Genomic DNA, 7,723 nt, shown 5'->3' on the forward strand with positions numbered 1-7,723 from the left:
TCACTGTTGACAGTTACAATTTCGAGAAAGTAGAGAATTTCGTTTACACGCCAAAAAAGAAGAAGAAGAAGAATGTTTTTATACATGGCTCATTCCACGGTGACGGTTGTGACATTTCAACTCACATTTTAAGGCTTACTTCTGTACACAATGCCTAAACAAAAATTTTACAAACAATTTAATCCAAACGAGTTTTATGAATTTAAGTCAATGTGACGGGTGTGACGAGTATGCAATAGAAATTAGCTACTACTTACTTTTATCAGAGTTTTTCTGCTAATTACGTCTTCTGCTTATAATTTTAAATAGTTCGTTGTATAGTCAAATAAACATTTTCAACATTTACGCCAAAGTTACTCACCTACATATATTGGAAATTATAGATATATTCCAAACGCCACTGTGACGTGTGTGACTTGACTTTGTGACGGGTGTAACAAATTGAGGATGAATACACAAATACCCATTAGTAGACAACTAAACTAACTTTATTTCTCAAAAAATCGGATTTTACAAACACATAACAGTCACACATGTCACCTAAGGACGCGATAATCCTTGATCGGACTCTTTATGTCCACTGTATGTCTGAGTCACTGTAAAGTACCTTATTTTTAAGTAGTACTATACTGTTCATGAAGCTGTTACCTGTCAAACCGTATGAGATACTGTCTTTACCTTGACAAGTGAAGTAACGTTTTTTTTTTGTCTATCCGTGACAGCATAGCTTAACTTTCCCATTGCTCGAGCAACATATCTTTATGGTTAGCTTTATCATCGGTGATCACAAACAGATATATGAACCATTTCAGATCAGTAGATAAGTAACGGTAACAGTTCCTGGCCGAATTTATTAAAATTTGTCAAATTTGTTAAATTGAGACGGGTGACCAACATAATCGTTTTTTTTTTTTTTTTTTTTTAACAAAAGCATATAAATACTTAAAAGCAAATTCGCACATATTCGCCTGTGTCATAGCGTTACTTAAGAAAATTAACCTCTCATATGAGTTTTTAACTGGTATAACCTAAAATAAAAAATATCTGATTTTGAGATAAGTTTCGAAATTTTGGCTTTTAGTCTTGAAAGTTAGATTTATTCGAGCTCCGTTTCAAGCCTTGATCTTTTCCTCGTCGTTATCGTTGTTATTATTCAGTTTCTAAATGTTTTGTTAGACTTTTAAATTTTAATTCAAAATGGATACAAAAGTGTCTAAAGTTTTTTTTTTTGCATATACATACAACAAACACGATACACCTTGTAAAATCTAAACAAATTAACGGTGTATCTAATCTAATTGTCAATTATATTTGATGTACATTTGGTACTAAGTTTTAGGAGAAAGTATTCCCCATTTTGCGGTGACTCAGATCAGATAAAAAAAAACCGGGGGTTTCGCTAATTTTTCCGTCATCATTTAAATAATCAAAAACGAAGTGTTTTCATTGACAGCGCTAGGCAATAATCTTATCTGAACAATTTTACTCAGCTTACAGTAGTACATCTTCAAACATACATATATGTACATATGTATGCATGTAGATAAAATTGTTTGCAGACATCTAATTACCCAGCAGGAAATGTATCTAACTATAAGCTAACTTGAAGTTGATTACAAAGGAACTAAAGGTCACTATTATCTGTATATTTTCTTTGACGAAATTTAACTATATTTCTATGGCGATGGCCGCGAAATAGTCAAGGTTGGCTACCTCTGAATGCGATGTAACTAACTTGTAACTAACTACTTTTGGACATACAATATCAATAGGAAAAACAAAGTATTTTTTTTTGTTTTAGTTTTATTTTTTTATTTATTTACTTTATTTATTTTATTACATTTCATATTTGTTAACATATTCTGCTGTAGCTGGTCCCATTTTCGAACTTTGTCAGACATTACTTCCAAATGATAATATAAAATTTCGATCTTATTTATCCTCAATTCGAAAAAGTAGTTGCGAAGTGCAGGATATTTAAATAGAACCCGATCTCCTGCATTAATCCTGCATTACTTGTCAACTAGTTTCAAGTTAGCTTTTTGTAGCTAACTACAAGTTATATATTTTATAGAAATCCCGCAAAAAATCTGACTACAAGTGGGTTATTTTTTATCAATTGATAATTTTTTTCCGCAGGGTAACGAAACCGTTGGGTAACATTTATATATGTATGTATATTTGTATGTATTGTATGTGTGTTTTTATTATCTTTGCAATATTAAGACGAAGGCGATGACTTGCGGCTTTCGTTGTTTATATTTTTTTTTTTATAAAAAACGGAGCAAAATTTATCTAACGGCAGTAACGATTTCAGACTGAATGCAATCCTATTTCTTTAAGATAAGAAATTTTGTAAAATTGCAATCAGGAATTTATGAATGAATTCTTGAACTGATCTTTGAAATAACATGAACTCATGCTTGTGTGTACATATGTACATACACAGGCTCGTCGAGAGGGAGGGGGCAAAAGGGGCGAAACCCCTGGGCTCGGGCTTCGTTAGGAGCCCGAAATATCAGAACCATAACTTGATATTATTATTTTTTACAATGTAATTGCTCCTTTGTTAGAGACTTTTGTTATAAATATATTCCGACTCGTGCTGATTGTATCTGACTCTATAAATGAAAGAAAATGAGCATATGGCCCAAAACGCGGACTGTTGCAATACCTTATGGCTCACAGTGCTTTTCAAATGCCGCTGAAACACGCTAGAATACAACTTTCGGATAGTTTTCCTCCTTGCATCTGAAAGCATAACATTGTGGCAATATTTAATATACACTTAAATTATATTGTAACTTCTGTTGCTTAGTCAGCGGACTGTTACATAAAAATTTTTGGAAGAACTTTTTAAAGCAGCTTTATATTATCGAAATGTCTGGTCTCCTTATATAATGTTTTCAAAAGTGGATACACAGTTTCTCAGCTTAAGGATGGAACTCAAGAACTACGTATTTACTTAACTGATAAAATTATTCGGACTGTTACGTTGCAGAAAAATACTGTTACGTTACCTGTACGATATAAGTGTAGCGCTACGATTATATTTAAGTTTTTAATGGGTTTTAGTCTGTTTTATGCAATAAGTAGCATGAATTCAATAATTTAAAATTATCTCAGAATGAAGTGAATTTTCATGTCTGAGAGCACGAGATTCGTGTTAATATTTATATTGTGTGAAACCTCAGAATATTTATGAGCCAAATATAATCAAAAATCTGCGAAACCTGAGGAAAAAATTTTCCCCCTTGGTTTCGTTTTCGCGATTTGGGCCATATGTTTTTAAATTAATAAAATATTTATATGAACTAGTGAACCCGAATAGCGTTAAAAAGCCGAAAATTTTAATTCAAAAGCTGAAACCCATTTCAAATATTAGTCAGAGTTATAGCGATCCGAGTGCCATATTTCATCAACATCAAAATAAAATGTTAACCCGCATTCACAGCCCAAAGTCTTTACTTCGTTCTCTCATATTTGAAATTCGAAAGAACATTGCAAATCTAATGAGCTTCAAAAAAAATTCCCTCTTGTATAATATACATACATACATACATATATACTTAGTTAGATCAGTATGTCTTTTAGAAAAGTAGCTGAGCCTAATTAAAAATATTTATATTCATTTATTCAAGGCTTCATTTTAATAATCCATACAACTTTTGTATAAGTGGACTAAATTCGACTATGCAAACAGGTGCAAATCCTTTTCAAAAGTATTTTGAAGACAAAATATTTTTAAATCTCTCTCCCAAAAATTGTGGTACATATTTCAATTAACTAATTAATTAAGGTAAAATAAAGCCGTTTGAAACCCATTTCGATTAATATCCTTCCTTTGAGCATTTATTTAACCAACCAAGTAATATGAATGGAACTTTTTAAACGGATGGAAACCCGTTTGCAATATTATAATAGCTCAAACGAAAAATTTCTTATTAAAAAAAAAAAAATTCGTATTTTAATATTTCATACACGTACATATCGTCGGTGATTCTGCAAAACGGTCTATGTCTATTAGTACACTTGACATTTAGATGGTCTCTTACACTCTAATAAACGAATGACAAAACTGTCTACCTTTGGCTGATGAAGATGAACGATTGCCAGAAGCGATCAGATACCGATAACAGATCAATTAAGCACCAGAGGTAATAAGTGACATAGAACGTTTTGCAGTAATACCGACGATATGAATATATGTATACATGTAAGTTAATCAAATTCGACTTTTCAAACAGGCGGCAACTCTCTTAAAAAGTATTTTCAAGCTAAAACCTTCCTAAATTCCTTTCGCCTAACATAGTGATTCATATTTTAATTAACTGATGAATTAAGTTGAACTTGAATTTTTAAACATGTGGCAACCCGCTAAATATAGTTCAGAAATTTCGACTGATACTCATATTTTAATAACACATTAATTTAATTTTTTAAATAATTTGAATTGAAATTTTTAAATGGGTGGTAACCCTCCACAAATACCTAAAAATATTTCTAGTGGTAAAACTAACAACAGAACAATTTTTCGCTTGACACCCGTATTTTCATATTTCAAATAATTTTCGTAAAAGTTAATAAAATTCGGCTTTTTAAGAAAGTGGCAGCCCTCTTCAAAAGTAGTTTCAAGCTATAACCTTCTTAAATTACCTTCGCCTGACATTGATTGATACATATTTCAATTCCCTGAGGTATTAAGATGAATCAGATTTTTTTAACATGTGGCAACCTTCTTAATGTAGCTCTGAAATAAAGCCTTGTCAAACCCATTTCGATTGATACCAATATTTGAATAATTTTTCATAATTTTCACTTATTACATAATTTGAGGTTAACGGGTGGCAATGCTCTAAATACCTAAGAAATATTCTTAGGGCCGTTTTCTCAAGTATCCTGTAACTTTAAAGTTCACTTTATATTTAAAGGTTACATTAAAATTTGTGATTGTGCCTAAAGTAGAGCATTTTATTACCCGTTTTAAATTGGTTTACAACCAAGAAAGATACATACGTCATAAACCGATAATAGAAATGCTTAACTTTAGACATAGCTTTACTTTTAATCCAACCTTTAAATATAAAGTAAGCTTTAAAGTTAAAGGTTACATCAGAAAACGGCCCTTAGTGTTCAAACTAAAGATTTCTTAATACTATTTTGTTTGACATATTTTAATATTACGTTGCGTATAAGTTAACTCTATTCGACTTTTCAAACAGGTGTCAACCCCTTTCAAAATATTTACAAACTATTACCTTCTTAAACTCTTTTCGTCTAGCGCCCATATGATTATACATATCTTATTATCTGATTTCCTCAATTTAAATTGAATTAATTTTTTTTAAACAGGTCGCACCCTTCCTATAGTGAAGTTAAGATACAAAGCTTTTTAAAGCCATTTCGATTCATTCCCATTTTGAAATAATAATAACTATTTAAATATTTTGAAAATAATTTTTTATAAGGTGGCAACTCTTTTCGAAAAACTAAAACCTTATGTCACATCTAGAGCCAAGACCCTTTAATTTTACACCTCACTTTTGCAAATGGAACGAATGCTGCGGATCGGGTGGCATTGATTACTAAATAATTTGAGTCTAATTTTTTTAAAGATGGCAACTCTTTTCGAAAATGTAAAAAGTTATTACACATCTACAATCTAAATCTTTTAAATTGACACCTCATTTTTGCATATCGATCGAACGGTGCGTATTATTTATATAGATAGGGGCCAGTGATTTGTTAGTCCTGGGGCCGAGTTTTCTCTCGACGGCGCTGTACACAGATACATAAGTTCCATTCAGAGCAGTTTACCGTATACTCCAATTCAGTTAAATTTTTTGTTCAAACATCAAACACAAAAATTTTAGTAACAAAGGAAATAAACATTTTTGCTAAACATGAACCATTTTTGAATTGCAAAAAAAAAAATTAGTAATCGGTTTCACAAATTCTGACTCAAAACACAAACGTAATAAGAGTACAGAAATTCACACGTACACCAAAATATACGATACAGGTGGACCTCCGTTAACACCTGACTTTTGCAGATGGCCTCGCTATGACAAGGTTCAACAAAAAATTATGATTTTTTCAATAAAAAAGATAACGCATCAGCTCTTCAAAACGCGTACGCTTAATGGTAGGTTAGTTAGATATTTTTCGTCCATAGTGTTACCAGATAAGCCGACATGTGTATGATAAGTATTTGGATACTATGTCAAGAATTCATGATTTCATCTAAGCGAATTATAGGATTTTGTAGAACCAGTCTTTTGTTAGTGAGGAAGGCCTCCAAAAAGCAGCTCAGACCAAAATTTGCTCCACCGTTTCTTTTTTTCCCTTTCACCAAAACTTATCTTAAGGGCGTTGTTAGCTAACGAATTGTGACCAGTTATGAGACCCACCACAAGTCTGCAGTCGTTCCTTGGCATTTTATGTACAAGTTTTGTTAATTTGAGATCAAGTGACCTAAGCTCACCGATGAGAATATAATCCCGATATTGCGTCTATATGTTTATAATACTACTATAAGTGAACACTCCAAAAATTGGCGTGATCGGATTATTTTAAAGCATACCTTCCATAAAAACCTAACCTCAAAATCGCCTTGGAAGTGCCATAAATGACATCATTAGTATATGAGGGTAAGAATAAAAACTGCTGTTTACCGCAGTTTTTACTCCCGGCAGATCGCGAGTGAGCCCAAATTATTTCACTGCGTACATATACTTGTGGCGTTCAAAGCTCTGTTTAAATACGGCAAAGCAAGAAATCTCAGCTGACGTTTTGACGTTTGGTGTGTTGCGAGTGGAAACAATAACAAGATTTGGATATTCTTGTTGTTGGCTCGGTAATTCAGGTTAATATATTTTTACCATCGCTCTTCTTCTTTTTTGATTTCGGAGTTTCCTTCAGAAGAGCTTTACCTATGCTTGAGAGGTCCGGAGACCATTCTAATTAACAAATTGTGAACTTCTGTAGGTTTGTAACTCTCTTACACCAGGAGAGAAACAAAAGATCTTCGAGTACAAACTTACTGCACAACAACACCTCAAATTTTAGTGAAAAAAGAGAAATCAATAAATGAAACACAACTGATCGCCATGGGCAGTAGTCGGATACTGACGCGCAATTCTGGTTTTCATTTTATTTTCGAATGCAGCGAAGTGCTTTAATAAACACTATAATGAACAAACTCGGAAAATGTGATTTTATAGATATTTTTTTTTTGGTTTGCATCTAATCAAGTATTTTTTTTCGCAGTAGATTTTAATGGTCGTTTAATAGCATAATTGTTGTTGGAAGAGTCAGGACAAGACAGGAATTGCTTTCAAACCATATTTAAATTGGCGAAAAATCTTCTAAATGCTGGCTGGCAAGTACGAAGCTAGTTGATCAACTTTCGTTGCTTAAATAGGAACCATTTTTTAATTTTAGTGTCGCTTAAAAGGAAATCACTCAAGCAGTTGGTGTGGGTGTAGCAAAGTTAGTTAGAAAAATGTTTCAACTGATTAAACGATAAATCAATGCGTGTATAGGGCGCTTTAGACATATCGAAATCTATTGCATATACATATATGTATACATATGTGTCTTCTTTAAACAAAAACGCATGAGCAACTTGTATTTTCTAAAACTTAATTAAAGCATTGTTCTAAACAAATTAAAATAAGTAAAAATGTACTGCTCGAATATTCGTTATAATTCGTTCGAATAT

Source organism: Rhagoletis pomonella, unplaced genomic scaffold (assembly GCF_013731165.1).
Source record: "Rhagoletis pomonella isolate Grant_MI unplaced genomic scaffold, Rhpom_1.0 Rhpom_scaffold_00007, whole genome shotgun sequence".
NCBI lineage: Eukaryota > Metazoa > Arthropoda > Insecta > Diptera > Tephritidae > Rhagoletis > Rhagoletis pomonella.